This window comes from Ixodes scapularis, unplaced genomic scaffold (assembly GCF_016920785.2).
Source record: "Ixodes scapularis isolate PalLabHiFi unplaced genomic scaffold, ASM1692078v2 PGA_scaffold10__122_contigs__length_95168666, whole genome shotgun sequence".
NCBI lineage: Eukaryota > Metazoa > Arthropoda > Arachnida > Ixodida > Ixodidae > Ixodes > Ixodes scapularis.
This window is the reverse complement of record NW_024609836.1, coordinates 67234036-67255918: the sequence shown is the minus strand read 5'-3', so window position 1 is coordinate 67255918 and position 21883 is coordinate 67234036.

The window sequence follows — 21883 nt, the reverse complement described above, 5'->3', positions numbered from 1 at the left end:
TTCTTCGAGCCGCCGCAAAACGACGAAGAACCGCAAAGAACTTAAAAAAAGAAAAAAAACACGGAAAAACAACAACAAAGACTAGAATGGAGAGAGTTTGAACTGAGCGCGTTAAAAGACTAAATAAAACGCGTTGAGCAAAGAAAAAGGGGTTGGTGACGTTAAAGTTACATCGGACATGCGCTTATTTCCGTAAACGACCGGTTCCAACCGTCTTGACTCTTCTATATTCAGTTACAAGACACACAGGGCGTATCGATTTCGTGCATCTGATTATCCCTCCGCAGCCAATCAGATTGCTGCACTAGTCGATAAGAATCATCGTCACCATAAATGACGATGATGATGATTATGAACGCCGAAGAGACAATCCTTGAGAGAAACATAACATTACTAATTCCACGCCGTAAGTTTCTTGAGCCGATGGTGAGTATAATAGATGAAAAAAGTATCCGAATCATGAAAGTTACCGGCTTGGGGGAGGGGTTATTTATACACGAGCTTTTTTTGGATGTATAAAAAACACCTTTTTTGGGGGAGAGGGGGGGGGGGGGGTTCTATCTGTATTGAATAGCCTCGCGATCCTAGACAAATGCGTCCACGAAATTGTATCGTATCCTATATATACAAGGCTACGAAGGCCACAAATACCGTTCAGTGCTATACATTAATAAGTCCTTCACAACGGATAGGCCCAAGGTGCTGGCTCTATTTTCGCCTGCCCAGTATGCACGTTTTCCGAATGCGGTCGGTTTCCGTGCGCCACAATTTTTCTACTGGCGTGTGTAGGTGATTTGATTATCAAACCTAGCTAACGCTGGCCCGCGGTTGTTAGGCTGCTACTCCCGGCTGGAAACAATTTAATTTGATTGGATTGGATCGTGCACGACTAGAAAAAACTGAATTTAATTCATTTTGATTGAATTGGATTGGATTGTTATACCTATTCTGCGTATCGGGGAGATCACCTCTTCGAAAACTTGTTTTCCTCTGCTCATGGGAACCCGAGTAGTGTTTGAAGGGTCTCGTGACTCGAAAGAATTGCATAGAATGCGGTTCGCAAATTCGTCTGCTTAATAATAATAATTGGGGTTGTGTGAATATTTATACAGCGTGTAGTTCGTCTGCTTCTTGCATAGGGGTTGCGATGATGTCAGCACGCCACGCTCTTATCGGCTGATTAAAAAAAAGAAAGAAAGAAAAAATAGTGGGAAGATTTCAACATTGAGGTCTACCCGCTACCTTTTCAATCAAAGCCAATCAGAGGTTGGCGTCGTACTGACGCCGCCATAGCCCCTTTGCAAAAAGCAGACGACTCGCTCTCCGCGTTGATATCGATTGGGTTGGATTGGATTGTGTCGTGTATATTCTGCGTATCGGGGTAATCACGGTTCCGAAAACTTGATTTCCTCCACTCATGATAACCCGAATAGTCTTTAAAGGGTACCGCAACTAGGAAGAATTGAATCGGATCGATTTTGATTGGATTGGATTGCGATGGTGCTGATAGCACTGAGTATAGTGAAACGTCATGCTCAGCGGAGTAAAACGCAGAGTATCTTTTTTTTTTTTTTAAGTCCAAGGCCACAGTTGCATTTCTCATACGTCATGCAAAAGAAACAGTGTTTGCTGCATATTTAAGACAGTTATCTGCAGCACGATGTATTAGCAGTGCAAGGGTACGGCGCTCATAGAGCCTTTTACGGTGCAGAGGAAGGCCACGGTAAACAATGCTCTCTTCATACTGCGTTGAAGCTACGGGGACGGCGCGTGCGCCGTCACAATCGCAAAGCGACGTTCTCACGAATTGGCCCGGGGTCGCACTGCTAACGCATTGTACTTACGATAGTCTGGACGTCAGCGCACAGCTTTTGCAGCGGCGAGGACCCGAAACACACTTGCTCGCTCGGGAGAAGTGTGTTTTCGGCGCCTCGCTGCAGCGGGGCACCAGTCACGTGGCTCTCCTCTCATCCGTTGTCTGACGCTCCACCTTTTCCATTTCAGCGGCCGCTTCTCGCGCGATCTGCCAGGCTTCGCCAGTATATAGGAGGCTATGGTCAGACAACAACTGTCTGCAGAGACATGCACGAAGCGTACACACGTACGAAGCAAGCACGCCTCGAAGCAAACGTGCCCGTGGCCCGTGTCCGCCGGACAATTCTCTTATCATCAATTAGGACCAATCAATCGACCAATCACGAAGCGAGGGGCGTGAACATCCCGTGCCACATTCCCCGCGTTGTTTATTGTGGCTGTAGTGGAACTCGTGAGTGCGTGGAAATGAAGGTACGTACAAACATCGTGACCGTAATCGACATGACTGTATAAAGTAAAACTTTTCGAACACATTTTTTTTTGTAGGTATAATAAAAAATTGAGTTGACCGATCGTGGCAACCGATATATCTTAACGAGTCATACGATAGTCTGGCTATTCTGAGACTCACAGTTGATAAACGTAGCTATTACGGAGCCACGAATGTGCCTCGAACCTTTTTAGTACGTACGCCACACTGAATTTTCCTTTTCTGTACACTTGAACTTCCGTTCGCTCGATCGGCGCCATTTAAACGTCAAAGAAACAGGACCACGCCTCCCCTTCTTTCTGTTATCATGTCTCACAATAAACCGCGCGGCCCAGTGTCGGTTCTCTGATCGCTACAACTGCCAGAATGACACTCGAGGTTCCGTTGGACTTGCCAACTAATTCACTGCTGTCTGACATTACCTTGAAGCTTTGCTCGCAGACTTTAAGCAATGTCTTACTCCGAGGTTTATCTATCTTCTGTTTTTGTTTCCTGGTAAGTGCAACGTTCGGTTCGTGAACGTTGCGTCAACTCAAAACGACAGTGACTGATTAGCCTAACGACCGATCGAACCGACCGACTTAACAATGGTTTGTCGAATTATTGATTAGCTTTCTTTTCCGGCTTCGAAATGACTCAAGGAATGGTTAACGACATGCGTCATGTCACCGTGTTCCCACACGAACAGTTTTTTTTTTAATGGAACAAAAAAGTATTCGGGTGTTGTAGCCTCGCAGCTTTGTATAGCCTTAAAAACTACGGGGCGTGAAAAGCTTCACCCCGGTATCAACCGTGAACTTATTTTTCAACTCATTCCTCATTAACTTTCCTCCTCAACTAAAAATTGAAATGAGGAATCGCGTGGTCGTGACATGCATGGGCACCGGTTGAAGTGACTCAGCGCTTCCGCCGAGCTTTTTAAGCACACCATGGAACTTGTCATTCGCGAGTGATGATAAGTGCCGTCACGGCACTCGTATGGACCACGAACGGGAATGCAAACATTCGTCGACGGATCGTTTTTTGTTGACGAGCGCATACGTCCGAGTGACGGAGTGCTCATGTCCAATGCGTGAGCTGCGTTCGGCTTGCGTTGTTGGGCACCGCGGATTCATCACAGTGGAAAGGCGGAGGGCTTCCGGCGAAGGAAAGCCGGCACGACATAGTCCGCTATATTTTGAAATCTTCGTACCGAAAAACAGGCTTTTGGTTTTCTATTTTCGTGTACCTTTTTTTCTTTTTATATACTTTTGTTGAGCGCGTTGGTGATAAATACTAGAAAGAATAAATTATGAGGGACGGACAAAACAACGTATCTTTCAACACGTGTTGTTTTGTCCACATGTTTTGTCCGCGATTCATGTTTTAATCTTTCAAGTATTTCATTTTTTTTTTTTGCCTACTAAACGATATGCGATCAGTAAAATTCCAATCTAAAATCATTTATCCCAGCCCAAAATTAATTATCTGATCAATAAAAGAAATACAATTTTTTAAAGGGCCTAGGATGGACTGTTTACGCCTTTAGAAGCAATTTAGGTTAGGGTAGCCCTGCTCTAGCATCTACAGGATGTCACAAAAAAAAAAAAAAAAAAAAAAAGCTTTTTTTTTTTCCGCAAAAATAAACTAGGCATCGCCGAACGCTCATTCTCCGCCCAAAGATAGCGCTAGAGGTCACAACCAGATGCCAAAGTTTCAGCCCGATCCGATACCTTATTCAAAAGTTAGAAGTGATTTTCTCAAAATTTCAATGGGAAAATGGCGGCTGACGGAGTTTTCGAAAACATGGGGCTCTATGGCACCAGAAACCGAAAACGGGCAAAAATGGGCTCCATTTTCCCATTGAAATTTTCAGAAAATCACACAACTTTTGAATAAGGTATCGGATCGGGCTGAAACTTTGGCATCTGGTTGTGGTTGTGATTTCAAACACTACCTTTGGGCGGAGAATGAGCGTTCGGCGATGCCTAGTTTATTTTTGCGGTAAACAAAAAAAAAACATGTAATTTTTTTTTGTGACACCCTGTAGAAAGGGTTATTATTGTTTTCCAGAATATCCCGAGATTTCCTTTTCTTTCATGGTTTCAAACGATAACAAACATGGCTTCCAACGTTTGCAGCGTGCTCAACGAGCCTAGCTTGTTGAGCTCATTTATATTTGTAAATGCGCGGGTCGTATTTCGTTCACCAAGGCCTTCGGAAGCGTTGTACGGGTGCTTGCTTTGGAAGCGGGACTGGCCCAAGCCTATGCGGAGCGCAAGTCCGTCTGCGTCTTGCACAGGAGTTGGAATGGTGTCAGAACGCTGAGCTCTCATTGGCTTAATGAAAAAAAAAAAAGATACAGGATAGACCTCAAGGCATTTAGCATTGAGGCCTACCCGCCATCCCTTCAATCAAAGCTAATCAGAGCTATGCGTCGTTCTCACGCCACAGCAACTCCAGCGCAACAAGCAGACGACTTGTTCCCTGCATAGCGTCCCTCGCCAACTGTTATACTTGATCTGGCTTGATTTGTTCGTTTGCGCGTCTGGATGCTGAATAAAGATGTTGGTTCCCCTAAAAGCGTGTAAGGTTGGGCGACGCCGCACCCTGATCATTACTGCAGTTGGTTTGTATCCGTGACGGTACGTCATTGAGGGAAACGCGCGGGTGGCTCGTTTGTCTATTTTGTTAGCGTCTGCCGAGAACGCGTATCAGGGCGAGGCATGTAAGGCCATAGCGTCCTTTATGCTCACAAGGCCAGTTCGACGACGGAGCCATAGAGTGCCCGGCCGCAGATTCGGAGCGTGAGGATCGGGGACAGAGCATCCAAGAGCCATTTCTCGGGGAACCTGGACGTCAGCGCACAGTTTTTGCAACGGCCAACGTTACTAGAACCACTCAGTTGGGAAACTGCCATAGAGCCTGCTTTGAAAAAGTGGCACCGCTCCGTACCCTGCTAATGGCGATCGCAACGACGCCAATTTTCCCGCAGCGGCCACTCAGGGAACTGCACAGCTGCTTGTATTGGTTCAGGACTATCACATTCGATAGCGCGTGCGCTGTGACTGTTCTATTTTGGCTTTAATCGGCCATTTTGGCGCCGAAACATGTATCGTGGAAGGGGTTATTTTTCAGGGATGCCAACCTCGTTTCTTAAGTGGACGCGCCGCGAATTACTCCTGAAATTGGGACTCGCCCAGGTCGGGACGCGCTACCTGAAATCACCGGCGAGACATAGGTGTATAAAAGCAATATTAGTTGTGCCGCAAAACCTTGTAAACTAAAGATTTTAGAAAACATCACACGCCTGTTGTTTTGTACTAATTTCCAAAAAAAATTCCTACAAAAAGATGTTTTTTGTTTGCTTGTTTTTACGCAAAAACATGCTTTTTGAAAGCTCAAGGTGACCACAGTAAAAAATAAAAGATCAAGGGTGGCGCTGTTATCGCATTTAGCTCGGTCTCGGTGGACACCAACGGCCCAGGTTTCAACGGGGAGCTTCCCAACTGAGAGTTCTAGTAGCACGTTTCGCCGCATCGTCTCGCGGCAGCGGCGAGACGCTGCGTTTCAGCGTCTCGCCACAGCGTGGCGCCAGTCACGTGGTGGTTCTCCTCTCATCCGTTGTCTCCCGCTCCACCTTGTCCATTGCGGCGGCGGCTTTTCGTGGCGATCTGCTAGGTTTTGTCAATACACAGGAGGCTATGCCAGCGTGGCATTCCACGGAAGATTCGGCAGCCAGAAATGGGGACGCCGTGTCGACAGTGACACTGGCGTTCGGTTGTGCTACTCGCAGCTTATCGTTAGCATTTCTACGACCAACCGCGACTGAAAATTGGAGCTCTGACCGTTCTAAAAACGTCGAGAAAACGGATACTAATGCACGAGGCGCAAGCATCATAAGTGACGCACCTGGCTTCTGAAGCTGTCAGCGACACCACAACATTGCGCAGGGTTGAATCGAGAAAATGAAATCCAGTTTTTATGCCGGCATAAATGCACAGCGCTTCGCAGAAAGCTAAAACGCTGTGAGATTGTGACTTGAGCACATGATGTTACATGGATAAAAAGACACTAAAGAAAATCAGACTCTATATTTGATCGTCGACGGCCACCTACGCCTACATTCATCATGTTGAAGCTAGAGATTAGGGGCGCCTACAACATTCATTTCGTCCAACTAGCATGGATACATCATTCAGCACGTGCTCTCGACAAAGTAGTCTCATTAACGGTTATGCTGTATCATGCTGAGATCGGAAGCCAGGCCAGAGGGTTCAGGTTGCGATGTCTCTCCTTGTAACACATAACCGTCTTGAAAACACGTTACTCCAAAAAAAAAAAGCGATTATCATTACGATTTTTCTCGGTTAAAAAGTATTCAAATAGATTATTCGATTACTCGAGAAGAAAAGTAATTGGCCATTACTCGGAAAAGTAACCGTAATTACTTTTTCCATTACTTCAGATTTTCAAAACGACGAATTTTTCTAGCAGGTTTGAAAACGGGCCTTTCATACTGCCCACCGTTGGATTAGAATCTTTGAAATATGAACAGCTTATCTTCTATAATTCGTCTATTTTGGTAGACCATCTTCCCGTCGGAGACTTGGTTCCACGACCGTCGATCACTTCGTAATAATAAATATAAAAAAAAAAACAATATTACTCCCAAAAATAATCGAATACAAGTTATATTATTGCTTGTAATGAGATCCGTACAAGTACGGCCAGGACGGGACAAATTATGTTCACTCTCCCGAGGTTCCGGGTTTGCGGAACTACTACCCCCCAAACCTCGGTTGATCCTGAGCGATAATATTGTGCAGGGAAGCCACCACACGCCCCGGTTTTCTTAAGCTCTCAGTGACTGTAACCAGCTCGCCCGTATTCTTCGTCTTCTCACAATCCATTTACAGTCGTAGCATAATAGCCAAAAACAACACAAAAAGAACTACTTTGGTTCCAACAAAGCTCGGAGACAGCAATTACGCCGAAGCGATTCCGCTTTGACGTTGCCCGGCCGAAATCAACCGGCCCGAAAAAGGATCATGGAAGGGTCAAGCGCTCACGATTAACCGGGAATGCTCGGCTACGCCTCGGGCAGCGTCTCCGTCTCTTTCGTCGACAGAACGATACGAGATACGTGATGGATGGACGAACGAATTATACGGTTCTCCCATTGCAATCGGTCGGCATTGAGCTGAACGTGATTGCGAGCCGGGGCCCCCAACCGGGCGCAGTCGGATTGGATTGGATCGGACATTTATGCTCTCCGAGAAATCCGGTGCGTTTCACTTTCCCGCAAAACACTTGGGTGACGCCCATCGCTGTAATTTAGGGAGGGAACTCGACAAGTGACGTTGATTAGCCACTATGTTTATACCTACAAACTTTCAGCCTTTCTACTTTGGGGAAGAAGGAAGACCAGCGAAGCTGTACTATGGTAGGAATGAAATAATGGCCGGCCGCAAGTCGGCAAGCAAGAGTGGAAAGGCTCGAAAGGTTGCCGCCGTCGCTCATATATGGCGGTAGCTGTCCAGAGTTTTGTGTCATCAGGTTATTGGAGGACGGACACGATCCAGGGGAAACTAGCCATTAAGAGCTCCGCTGTAAAATAAACAGTCTGTTTTCTGGCCATGAACATGACGTTAACACGTGAAACTTCATGTTCAATGTCACGGCGCAGATTGATTTTTTTTTAGGTCTCGACACGTTGTCACCGTTGTCATTTACCAAGCTCCGTTCGTATACATCACAGCGACTGGTTCTCTTTAGTGTGCTGTGGAAACGTATGGGCGTCGGATTTCTTGGTGTGCATTTAATTCAGGTCTAATTATGGCCAACAACAGTGGTTCTCAAACGGGGGTCCGCGAAAGCATTCTAGGAGTCCGCGAAGCCCAGCCTCATCAGTCAAACCCGTCAATAAAAGTTGTCTTTTTTTTTTTTTCAGATTGAGAAGGAATTTTTCAATTTTCGGGCGAGTTTTCTCATGTGTATGTCAATAAGAGGAGCCTACTTCATACTATCCCTTAGTTAAATCTATTCATTATATCATTATTATTTTTACCTATACCTTTCCCCTCCTTTCACCACGAACGGGGTCCCCCATCATCTCCGCCGACCCACAAATAAGGGGTCCGCGAAACATCGATAGTTGAGAGCCACTGGTCAACACTATCCAATTTTTTTCGAAACACCAATCATTGGTCAAGTTTAATATTATTTTTATCATTGGACGATTATATTTCAAAAAGAGGGTCAAGTCAAAATAAGCAAAAATACGAAAACTCGTACAAAAAAAAGGGGTTATAAAGTTTGCCAGATGAAGAAGCTAGGACCAACACGCTTGAATTCAAGAATCCCTCTACTTTTTTTTTCTTTTTCTAAGTTGGACACAATATTATTGGAAAAAAATCTGGAGCATGGTGAAACATCCTCAACGCATTGTGACAACGCGGACTGTTTTTTTTTTTATTGTTTTTTTAGGTCTAGGCATGTTTTCAGCCTCATCTATGGCCCAGTTTCCTCCGTAGATGGCAGCAATTGCTTCTCTCAAGTATTTGGCGAAGAAAGCAGACGCTGCATATTCCTTGGTGTGTGTCGTGTGCGAAAATTTCCTAACAAATAGAAGTGACTCTCTAGTATCAGGTAATTATTACGCGAAGAATAAAAAAAAAATATTCTGTTAGCCTGATGTCTACTCGAACTCTAGGGTCACCTGCTAGCTCGATAATGTCATTTTAACAACAGTGCGTCAAGCTTTTTTTTTTTTTTTTTTTTGTAAAATAAGTTTAGCGTGAAACAAGAATAAATAGCTCACGGTGGTGAGTTGGACTCGAAACGACCACATAAATTTTTAACACCGATGTTGTGTTGCCAGAAGAAGCGGCGATCCAAACACCCGAATAGCTTCCCCACTTCACTACGGGCAAATGGGAGAAAACAGCAACGCAGGAAACCTTCTGTTTAAAATGCACCCACAAAAAAAAAAAAAAAAAAGTGTTTACCGAGTGGCTTACGCTATGTGATGCCTGTATTGTTGCTTTTCATCTCCACATATATCGCCGAAAAAGTCGCAGTCATCACACTGCTTGTACATAATACAAAAAAAAAAAAGGTGTTTGTTGCAGACACGATGTCATAACTATATGCATGTTTGCTTGATCATACGCATACGCACGCTTCGACCCGGTAGGCAGACAGTTTTTCTTTTTCTTTGTTTGGTATGGCCAATTTGACGGGATACCGCCATAAGTGAAAGAATCATACCACAGACGGTGGCTGTAGGCTCTCTCCTGTACGACGTATTGAACCGAGGTCAGACATGCTAATGCATCACGCAGAAGACGGTTCTGCAGGCATGTTCGAAGTAGACAGATGTACGAAGCAAGCGTACTTAGACATAGCCTCCTCTATACTGACAAAGCCTGGAAGATCGCCACGAGACGCGGCCGCCGAAAGTGAAAAGGTAGTGCGGAAGACAACGGATGAGAGGAGAGGTATGTAACGGGCGCCTCGCTGCGGCAAGACGCCGAAACACACTTCTTCCGAGCGATGGAATGTCCGCTCGTGCTCATCACGTTCTTCGCGCTACCGCTTCGTTTCTCGTCGGGTTTGAAAACCATGTTTCGGGTCCTCGCCGCTGCAAAAGCTGTGCGCTGAATACCAGAAATGCTCTCTGCTATCAGATCCTCGCGCTCCAAATCTGCGACCGGGCACTCTATGGCTCCGTCGTCGAACTGCCAGGCTTTGTAAGTAAAGAGGAGGCTATGACTTAGAACATGCCTGAGGTGTGCACGCAGATAATTCTCTCACCATGTCCGCTGCGAACATCGCGTCTTTTGTGGGATGTGTGCGATTCATTTACGCTTGGCGTTTCTTAGGAGTGACTCTACTAAACCACTCGGTTGCCACTGTAGTTCCCCCGTATATAGTGTACCGCGTGGTGGTGTCTGTTTCGCTTGAAACCTTTCCACACGCGCCAGATTACAGCCGCCATTTCTGACGTTCGCTCGTCTTACCGAGGTGCCGAGCTTCTCGGCGAGCCTCCAAGGAGGTCGATGTTGGGGAGAAGGGCAAGGGGGAAGCTAAAAAATGACAATAAGCTGTCCTGCTGTGGTAACGAAGAAGTGAAGAATAAGCGAAATAAGAGGAAACAAAAACGAAAAGTCGGTTATAATGGCGGCACCCGCGTACAGCTTCTGCAAAGCCTCTACAGCGGGGTTCTCCAAACGTTTTGGCGAAAGGGACGGATTGGGGGTCGGTCGCAGCCTCCAGGGTCAATATATAAATACGTAAATGTTAAGTAGAAAAAAAAATGTAAATAAAGAGTTTTCATCTTCTCTGCTATTTCATCGGCACCTCTTTACTACGCGCGTGTATTTTTGCGTCGCTATCAGGAGGCTCGCAGGAAGGGCGTCACTGGAAGGACCGCGGCCAGCCGCGGACCGGCATCGGCCCGCGGGCCGAGGTTTCGAAACCCCCGGTCTATGGATTCACCGCTCAAACGCTCGCATCCACCAATCTCAACGAACCGTTACGTAAGCCGGAGGTGGCGTTCGAGGGCTTACCAAGATGGCGGCCGTCGGTTTATCGCTCCAGCCACCTCTGCGCACCTCGTTACACGACACCCCAATTCGGCCACCTTTGACACCTCGATCGCACCAAAGCGAATTGCACCCTACAAAAAACTAAAAATAAAATAAATGTACATATATTCACATTTCTTAAGGCCGTTGAACCGAAGCCCTCAAAAATACGATCCGCGAACGTAGAGGCTATACACCGCGGGAGGCACCCACAAAATAGAATCAAAAACACAATCACGCACAAACACACACATACGCGCAAAAACAACTGTATCACGAGGGAAGGGGAAAAGGCTGCCGTAATTTGTGCCTCCATGTAGAAGTTGATGCTCCGAGCTTGAGGCGATGAGGATGTTCCCGCGCTCTAATCCGCTAATAACGCTTCGGCGGATCTGCGCTTCCCCCCACCAAACGATGCCGGGGAGAACGAAGCTCCAAAAGCGTGAGCGCGCGCACACACACATGCAGAAGCTCCCCGAATTGTTTTAAAGCGGGTTCGGGGGTAGAATTTTTAACGTCGCGGGTTCCGGGTTCAAGTTGCTCTATACATAGAAGTAATGGAGAGCCGCGACTCGTCGTTGCGTGTAATACGGATCTGTGTGCGCGGGATAAGGTTGCTGCTTTACGCGGTGAGATGAGTGATTGTGCACGTGCACGGGCGTCGGTTGGTGCAGTGCACTTATTTCGGAGTGCTTTGTGAAGGTATGGCCCATATATACATTCCAGATGTGTATCTGTAAAATGGGGGCGTGAGCCATCGGTCTACGGGGGCATGTTTTTCATCGTCAGCTTGTTGCGTGCAATAATAATAATAATAATAAAAAAATGTACATGCTCAAACCATGGATCGCAATTACCGCTACACCCGGAAGTTCTAATAAATACGCAAAAGAGATTTTTTTTTCTTTTGTGGGGTTTTTGGAGGGTAAGGTCTGGTATTACAGTAAGTTGAAACTTTCAGTCGAACCGGTCATCATTCGGGTTCGGCTCCGGTTCAGTCATATGCATGTAAAATATTGGTTCGGTTATTACCGGTTCCCTCGTGGGCGAACCGGTTTAAACCGGTAAACCGAGATCGCCTTTGCATTAAAGCGACAGCTTTAAGGAGCTCATGTAGAAAAGCCGGCGTCGGTGTCGGCGGGACGAAAAAAATTCTGATTGGTAGATAAATATTTCATTTACCTTAAATAACACATTTGAAGAATTTTAGGTGGAACGGGATCGAACCCACGACCTACTAGGACATGCAGGCACTTTTTTTGTTCTTTATTGCATGGCTGTCACAGCACCATTTATGTCACTCTAAAAGCGCTGTACAGATCTTCGGCACAGCGTATTAAAAATCACGCATTTCAAGGTGTGATTTTAAAATACTAGTCAGTATTTTAAAGTGTAAGAGTGCCAACTACATTTAGCACTCTTGAGCGCATCAAAAGCTAAAGCTTGTACACGTACTGCTCAGGCTGTAATGTCTGCATCTTCATATTGCTTTATAACATTCAGGCGTGGTGTGAGCTGTCTCTCCCAATTTCTTGCAATAGAACAAGTGGACGTATTCTAACTCTGGGTTGCTGGAAAAAAATCCACGTGCAGACGGCTGCCAATCTTCTCTGCCAAGAGCTTACCAGAAAGCGCGCGCTGACAGCGAACTTTCGCCACACAGGCGAGCGGGCACCTGGGAATAATCTGTGTTGATCGTAGCACCCGTGTCAAATAACGTGTTTTTTTTTGTTTGTTTTTTGTTTTTTTTTACAGCGAAGTTGTTAAGGGTGGGTTTTCTCGGGATCGTGTTCGTCCTCAAATGACCTGATGACACAGAACTCTGGAACACTACCGCCATCTATAAGCGACGGCGGTAACCTTTCGAGCCTTTCCACTCTGGCTTGCCGACACTTGCGGCCGGACATTACTTTATTCCCACCATAGTAAAGCTTCGCTGGTCTTCCTTCTTCACCAAAGTGGAAAGACTGAACGTTTTTTTTTTTCTATTCCGAGCAGAATTGCAGCGGAAACTATAAACCAAATCAATATTGATAAACAAGCGTGTGGTCACGTGAAAAGGGTGGGAGGGGGGGGGGGGGGGCTGGGGAAGGTGGCTGGCGATGTCTATGACTTGGGGTACGGAGGGGGGAAGGGGGATCAAACTGCATGCGTATATTATAGGGTCGGCTGGATCTCGGAGGGAGGGGGGGGGGGGGGGGGGGAGGGGCTGAAGTTCCATAAGCCCCCGTCGTGGCTACGCCCCTGCAGGAAGCCGAGGACAAACTGTTTCCTTCCAACAGATCGTCCCATAGCACTAGCGAAAAAGGAAGATGGCGTCGAACGATGAGTTCGATTGCTTTGATAATGTGCGTGAAAAGCGAAGTGGATGCTTAAAGTTGCTGCACTCTTAAAACAACAACTTCAAAGTTGACAGTCCGACGCTGCTCCTAGCTCCGTCGATGAAAAAAAAAGTATTAATCTAAATGTCATACTGTCAACATTGGCGAGGTTGGTGCACGAAGGCGACATTTTAAAACTTCCACCGTGTTTTTTACACACACCAATGAATTTGTCATATGCAATTGTGGGATAATCTCCAGCTCTCGGCGGAGTGGCCTAATACGAGGATTAGCAAGCATTCGTGACAAGGCGCACGTGACCTTGAAACGCGATTACGTCTGCTCCTATCTGTGTAGAAAACGTTCTTTGGGCGAATACACCGTAATTTGTTGATGGATATTTAGGCAGTGGATAGTTAAACTATTCCAAGAGGCGCCGGCTCAAAGCTATGAAACCACGCGAAAAGCCTAGCCAAACTGCACCTAGTTTCCCCGATCCCAAAGGAGCGGAGTGAAGCTGATGGATTTCGGCTTCGGTCCCATCGGCTGGCGCGCGTCATAGTTTCAAGAAACGAGGCTCCCATTGGCCGCTGCGTGTCGGTTTCAACGAGCGCCACCCCATGGCGCTGCGTGTCCGCGAGGCAGCGGCTTTACCGCTCCACGCCCAAGGTCAGCGCGCCGAGGATAGTGCGCGCGCTCGATCGTCGACGCAAGTACGCGGCAGACGAAATAAGGGAGCGGAAGAGCGGTGTGCATGCCTTCGCATTCACAACTCATAAGAAGTGCTTCGGTGTACCTCAAGCCCCTTTTAACCCTAATCTCAAGCTTGTCTTTATTATTATTATTATGAAATTTAGCACGCCGTTACTACACTCATCCCGACCAAAACGGGCGGCGGCGTGGTTCGAGTCTTGGTTTGTGGGGCGCAAGTACTTCCTCCGCTTTATTCTCCCGATGCCTTTAGGCTTGAAGCCAAGTGTGCTAACGAACAAGCCCTCCTGCCTCGTTCAGCAGTTGAAAGAACCTTGGCCGGGCTAGAGTAAACAGGCGCGATCTCTTACGGCCTCCGCTCTACACGGGGAGTGATTGCTCCCTGCGGCCGCAGCTCGAAGTGGTCGCTGTGACTCTGCCCTTCCTACAGCGCTTTAATTCCTTGTGAGGGACACCTTCACCTCACCGTGTTGGACTCTTCGCTCCGGTGTTGTGTTGGAGAAGCTTACAGAACAACTAGACGCACAAGTCATAAGGCCTCCTGCCGGCAAAGAGTTGCGCGGAACACCTCTCTCTTTGCCTCCTCAAGAAACGAGTTTTTATAGACAAGCGTTTAATTACCGTAAGCCGAAACCTACTTCAATCGGCGCACAACAGTTATTTCAGCCAAGTATATTGGCAGTTTGGAACACATTTTCAATCGCAGTGGTAGGGGAACAGTTGTTCAGAGCAGCTCAGGTAGTGTTGGGCAGGAGTGCGGTCGCAGCCCCATGCGGATAAAGAAGTCCCATCGCTCCCAGGAGAGAGCGAATTAAGGCCACAAGGAAAGCCGCTCTCTACATGGCAGGGCAGCACTGAAGATCTTGCTTAATTTTATTTCGCAACAGTCATTACGGGCACATCAAAACGAAAGAGAAGCGAGAGGAAATTTCACGAGTTGTGATCCTGGCTGCTTACCATTAGTTCCAAAGGACAAGAGTTATGGTGGGTATAAAAAGCACAGTGGAAGCTTGGAGTTGTCGCATTACTAAGAATAATGTCGTATTTTGAGCCCACAATGTGCAAAGAACCCATAGCGATAACCGTAGCACGGTCGTACAATGCGGTTCGAATGGTGACGTCACGTACCTGAGGACGGACGTGCAACGTGGTGAATTCTCATAACCTTCGTGGTTAGCGTCGTAGATGCCACGGACGACCACCACCAGCGCTCGGTGATCCGTGAAGTAAGCGCGGTGAAAGTTTCTAAAACCATCCAACTTTACGCGTAGCAACTACTGCCAAAGTGGGATTTCGCATAAAGCAAGTAATGTTTGAAAACAAGTTTTTCAAGCAGACGACACGGAAGACTCATTTCGTCGCGTCATTACTGGCGGGATGCCGGGGCGGCCGACAGGGAACACTTCCCAAGCATCGCGCCAAGGGCGGAGAGTAAGGTTTTTTTCGTAGCCGCGACGACAAGAGACAAGGTCAAAATCTCTGCAAAGTGTCGCCTGTAAAGCTATCGCTTTAACATTAATCCGAATTTGTTGCTGGGTGTATGTATATACAGCCGGAAGTTAGTCTGCCTCAGTGGGTTTTTGGCTTCTCAGCTGTAGATGAGCAATTTAACCAGTGCGGTACAACCGCTAGCCTGGGGTCTTTAACGTGCATCACGCAGTAGTGATACACGACCGCACGCCGGTACGATGCTCATCCAGATCGAAACGGGCAGGGGTGCGGATTGAACCCAGGATCCCTCGGTTCTGCAGCGCGAGCTTTCGCTCCACGTGCGCTGTGCTGGTGTGCGGATCAATACAAAGAAAGACGACACAGAGAGGGTTTCGCACATCGTGTGCACTTTGCGGGAAAAGGGTTTATTAGACCCTTTTCCCGTCAGATTTGAATCGCAGCAACTGGCGCTCTGTTACCTCACTGAGATTCCCAGTTGCTAAAATAGGTAATAACAAATTAACCCCAAACTTTTTGGACATCACTGCTGCAGTGGTGGAACTGATAAATGGTGACTTGGAGCAGCTCTTGTAGCAGAGAACAACGGGTTTTGGAGCAGGGATTCCCACTTTTGTAGCAGACGATTTTGAGCTATCATGTAAGAAACTTGTATATGATCTCTTTAAAAGTTAGTTTGTGAAAAAAAAAAAAACTGCAGTTGTAGTGTTGGGAGAATACTTAAGCTATCATATCTACAGGGTACCTGGCCACTACATATATTTATTGATTTATTGAACAATCTCACGCCGGTAATTTTCCAGATGTCTGAATAACCTATTAGGAGTACCGATGGCGTCTTCGGTTTGTGTTTGATGTAAAAATATGTTTTTGGCTACTTTGTAGGGTTTGTATCACGGTGAGGTAACTGTCGCGGATTCGACATCAAACGGACATTTTTGTGTCAAATATGTCTCACGCTGCCCTCGCTCGCATTCAACCTGCTACTGTTCAGAAAGCAGCTAAGCGGAGCACATAGCTACTCTAACCTTCTGCCACTAAATAAGCAAACGCTTAAGAGTAACGACACTTGGCCATACTGTGGCTTAAAATCATGATTGCCAGTTATCCGAGATCGCAGGAAACGTTTTTCTGTCCTTCATAAATGCTTAAACAGCTCGCGACCAAGCAAAGCAATATTACATGAGCTTGTTAACACCGAATCTAATACAGGGGAAGTAGCACTTTTGGATCATGACGATCGGCAGTAGCGTCTGCTCTGCACAAGCAAAAAAAAAAAAAAAAACACGGCGCCCACGAAATTGTCAGGGAACGGAGTGCCGATACTCTGAGCGCAGCTCATTTAGTGGCTCTACTTTAACCGATCACAACGAGTAGCACTACCTATTCATTGCGATCGATGTAAGCACCGTTCGCCCAAAAACCAATAACTCTTCGTTATGCATGTCAGAATAATAGATATAGGGTTCGAATCAAATTCAAAGTGAACAGTGGTTTTAGCCGAATATTTTTTAATCGAATATTGAATAGTTCCTGCGCCTTTCTCCATGCCTTTCACTACTGTTACACAATGCTTAAACTAAAAATTCAGCTGAACTCGCAAAGCTTGTTCTCAAGCCTCAGTTGCCCACTTATGAGCTCTGTTAAATTTAATCTGGCAATATTTATCAACTGTGGCATCAGACAGTCCAATACCTACATTGGGATGGCAAGTAAATGAGATTTGACATAAAATTAAACCTATAAGGGAGCCCAGCAACACATAATTGAGGTGATTTATAAAACTTCTTGTATGTGAAAATGTTTTCCCCATTGCTGAATTAAAACAAAACAAGCACACATAATGAACAAAGGTTGTTAAAACATCGCTGCCCATGACCTTGCATAATAGCCACAGTTAATTTTGAAGATTTTACACAATATTTTCTTTTTCCTATTACACCAAGCGCGCGCGAGCGTTATACCACTTTGAAGGAGTGTTTTCCGCCTATGTGCACGGCTGCGCTGCGGCGAAGCGAGTCGCGAGATCGGTTCGTCAGCTCCGCGGGTATTGCTTCTCCGCAGTGTATCGGTGCTTGAGGAGAAGCGCACTCAAGGGGGCTAACCCACCGCGATTAACATTTTGGGAAGTATGAATATTGCAGTTAATTTTGAAGCGAATATAAAATAACGTATTATTTGAAACTAGTATTTGATCATTCGTATGTTCGCGCAGCCCTACTCTTCGCACATAGTACTTAGGCACCTAAAGAAACAACTGTACTTTTTTTATTTTTTTTTATTTTAGTGGCATTGCCAACAACGTCACGTGTCAAACACTTTGTTTTCATTTCGAGAACAGCCCCCTTTCGGCGCAGGCATGGCGCAAAATTGTGCAAAAATTGTGCAAAAATAAGCCTTTGGAGCAGCATGTAGCAATTTATTCGTTCTGGCGCAGTTTGGCGCAAATAACGCAGCAGTTCCACCACTGCGGTTGTGTTGTAAACATTTCCAAGAAATACTCGACCCCAGGGTCAACAGACCGTTTTCCAGCCCAGTTACTGGGTTTGAGGCTAGACTCTCACCGGCGTCCCTGCTAACCCCAACCGAGTGGACTGCGATTTCGACAGGTGCAGTCTGCGTAGGCGCAGTTTCAAACACTGCTGGCGGCTAAATTTTTTTTTTCCTGCTGTATTTTGTGTTTCATGGTGTACGTTTTTTTTCCCGAGGACATTGAGAAAGCATTGTACCATACTTGAAAAAAAAACAAAAAAAAAAAAATCTGTAAACTTTTTTTGTTGGGTACGCGCGCGACAGAACAAATGCGACTGGAATGTTAGTTGTTTTTTATTTACGATAAGTTTTGATGGCACCGCTTGATTAGCCGCGTGTCAAACAACAAAGCCGCTTAGCTGTCGAAAATAATTTACAACAAAAGATAGCCGAAAGCATGCATTTTTCACGCTCACAGATAACGTGTTTACTGATGGACAGGAAACGGAAATACAATTTAGCGAGTGTTAACATTCGGACAGTATATTGTACGCACCGATGCAGCGTTATCTGAAAAGAAAAATTATTTGAGAAAGATCTCAAATAACACAGTCAAAGTCGACGACGATCGGACGGAATTCGAGATGATTTCGTTTTGGGACACGTTTTGGGAAGAGCTTCCTTTGTTCCCAACAGCACCAAGGCAAAAGCACGGGCGGACTGACTAATCCCGATCGGCTATGACTGAAAAGGACTCTACGCGCGGATTATCTCTGGAAGGGAGGAGAAAGTTGTCATCGTTCGCAAAATTGCGTCGAGGGCCGTTCGATGTCTTTCCACTTTTTCGTTTCCCGTGAATGTCGTGCAGAAACGCTTGAATGACAGGCACTTATACCCGTGTCCCACTAGAGCGACATACAGAAACAAAAGACAAAGACAAGCCTCAAACCAGAGTCTTTCGCGATTTGAGACGCTTTGTACAGTAACGGAGGCTATGCTCCAACACGAGCATCATGCACGCGAGGGCATCTTTGGCAGGCTTGCAATTGCTCGTGCTTACTTCGTGAGCACCGAACGACTAAACGCCTGCCAATGGTACAGAGCGCGACACTGTTAGCGCGAACAAGCGATCGCCGGTTCTTCCAGTTTTTCTCTTTGAAACCAAGGGGTGTCACCCAAGTTATTATTGCCACGGAAAGAGCTCATTTAGTTCTATAATGTATAAGCGATAAAATTTCGTGCTCGCTAATATATATTTAGAAGTAAAATCCGAAAATGCGCCGATATCGTGTTCGCGCTAACAGTGTCGCGATGTGTACCATCACGAGCATGCTGCATGGGTTTGAGGCTTGTCGCTGTCTTTTGTCTCTGTCTGTCGCTCTAGTGGGACGCGGGCATTACCAGCTTTATTTCCCACGGTGGAAGATAACACAGAAAGGGCACGCAGCATGCATCAGAAGAATTAAGTGGAAACTTTCAAGAGGGGCCAGAAAACGTTGAGTTCAAAACCGCAAAGCATAGGTAGGGAATCGCACTGAGTGAATTTCCACAGTCCAGGAGTGTGGCAAAAAATTTCTAGCTGGTAGGGGGCACGAGAGTCGCACCAGCCAAATCAGCAGCAACAACATGCCGGCTACCTAGGAGCGTGTCTTGGAAAAGTGTGTAGAACCTTCTCGCGAGCACTGGAATGAAGTGCAGCGCACCAAAGGAGAGGAAGAGAAAGTGAAGGTCGGTCATGACTACTCCCATGCAGAGCTACTTAAAAGCATCTATATGTCAAGGGGTAGGGTGCCTAGATGTCTGTCTGTCTCAGGGTGAAGACACCCATTGTTGTCCGGAATGTACCAGCGCGTGACGCTCTCGCGCACTTGGTGCGTGACTTGGGCGGTAAGATGGCGTCTATGCATCAGCCAAAGCTACGCGCTCGAGCTGAGTGACACCGGATTGCGCGCACTTCAAAATGCATAAAAAAACGATTGGGCGGAAAAATGGTTGAGATGTCACCACTCAAGCAAAAGCGCGCGTGTGTATGAAGGCACTCTATCAAGGGGACAAAATCAGCGCCACTCTAGGAATATTCCTGAACAAGTAGTACTTCGATTTTGACCTTAACTCAACAGATGGCACAAGCGGCCATAAAAATACCGCCTGCTATAAATGTTCTTGCTTACTTAAAACAAAAATTAGCAGCATTTACTGAAATCGGAAGCTGCCAATTTGTACATGTGATAATGATCTATCTTGTTTACACTACCGTTATCTATTAAATGGTCAAACATGTAATAAAATTACCCCAGTTATTTTCATATAACTACTAGGGTGCCTTCATGTGCGCTTTGCTTAGGGTGGAGACATCTCGCCATTTTGTCCCACATTTATTTTTCTTTTTTGTTCAAAAGCGCGTGAAAGAGCGTGTCCCTGCACGCGTTTGTGGCGCTGACTGTGCTATGGCGACATTTTGTTTTCGTCAATTTCTTTGTATTTTACCCGTGAGCGCGTGCTGTCGGCATCGGGTACTACAAAGGGTGGCATCACCCTTAACAGAAGGACATTGAGGCACCCTAATAACTACTATATGAACTGTGACATGTAAACGACAGATTTGTTGCCGTTATTCTAATCGAGGGGATTTATAAATCTGCTTGGTATAAGAAATATTTTTTCTTCTATTTCAAGTATGACAAAACAAAACGCATGAATAATAAATGCGGCCTGTCAAGACATTGCTGCCTAACATATGCAGGGGCCACTTCCAGCCACCATGAGAGGGAGAGAGAAACATAAGCCGTCTGAAATGCCGACGCTGGATTTAAAATTGGCCGTGAAAATCGGCACCTACACGTAGCAATCTAAATTTTTTGGCAAAGGTGTCTTTCACAGGTAGGTTTTAACTTGTGAAACTACAAAGCTTAGCTCCCTTTCTGTAAAAGTTAGGGACAAAAAAACTTGCCAGGGTCAACGGCGGACTGCAATGCAGACGACTGAGTCGAGTGGCGGGGTGCCTTTGGCACATGTATTGATAAATGGCATTACCTCCTTGTTCCAACTTTTCTGGCTTGCTTTAAAAAAAGACTGCCCACGACGATTGTGGTCTATTAAAATGAGCAGAATCTTTTTGTAAAGTACCTCTCATTTCGGAATAAATGCGGACAATGATAGCAAATCTTCAACTAACAAAAATAAAAGAAAATGCGGTTGCACAACTATAGCGCTTTTGCTGCCGCCGAATTTCGTCTGCGTATCGTCTGCTTCCTTTCGCTGGTCGGAAACTCGGCTACACTTCCCGACGCTGCTCCCGACGCCACCTATCAATACGCGAGTTAAAAGCGCCCAGTCACTCGACTCGGTCGGCTGCGTTGCCGTTCACCGTTGACTCTGGCAAGTTTTTTGGCACAATCTTTTATAGCAAGGGAGCTTGGCCTCGTAATTTTACAAGGTAAAACCCACCTGTGAAGTACTACTTTGACTAAAGATTTTGATTGCTACATGCAGGCGTCGATTTTTACGGCCCATTTTAAATCGAGCCTCGGAATTTCAAACATCCTATACTTCCGGTTCTCTTATGTTTACCTTGTTTGGGTGGGAGCATGACGATTATTGGTTTCCTAGCGAGGTATTGGGTGAGAGAGACACGCTAGAAATGCCCCAGTGTCGTGTTTTTAAGTTGTCGATGCATACTGGCACGAACAAAATGTCACAAGTGAAGTTATTTCGATAATCTCGAGGCAATGGGATGTCACCGACGCCACTGAGCCTGGTAGACCACAGGACGACGGCATTAGCAGACGGTGCTAGCACTTCGATGCGCTGGAGACAGAGTGCGCAACGCGACAAACGCAAGAATGCGGCGCTGACGCCGCGGCGCCTCGACCGTCCATCTTCATACACCGATGGGGCATCACGGCACGCACCAATGCAATGTACACAGTGCTCTGGGAAAGAAACCTTCAATACCAAAGCAAGCAAGTCAAAACACTAGGAAATTGCGCATTACAGAGACTCGCGTGGCGCTGAAGGAAGCGTAGTAAAAACTTTCGGAAGATTGTGTGCTAAAA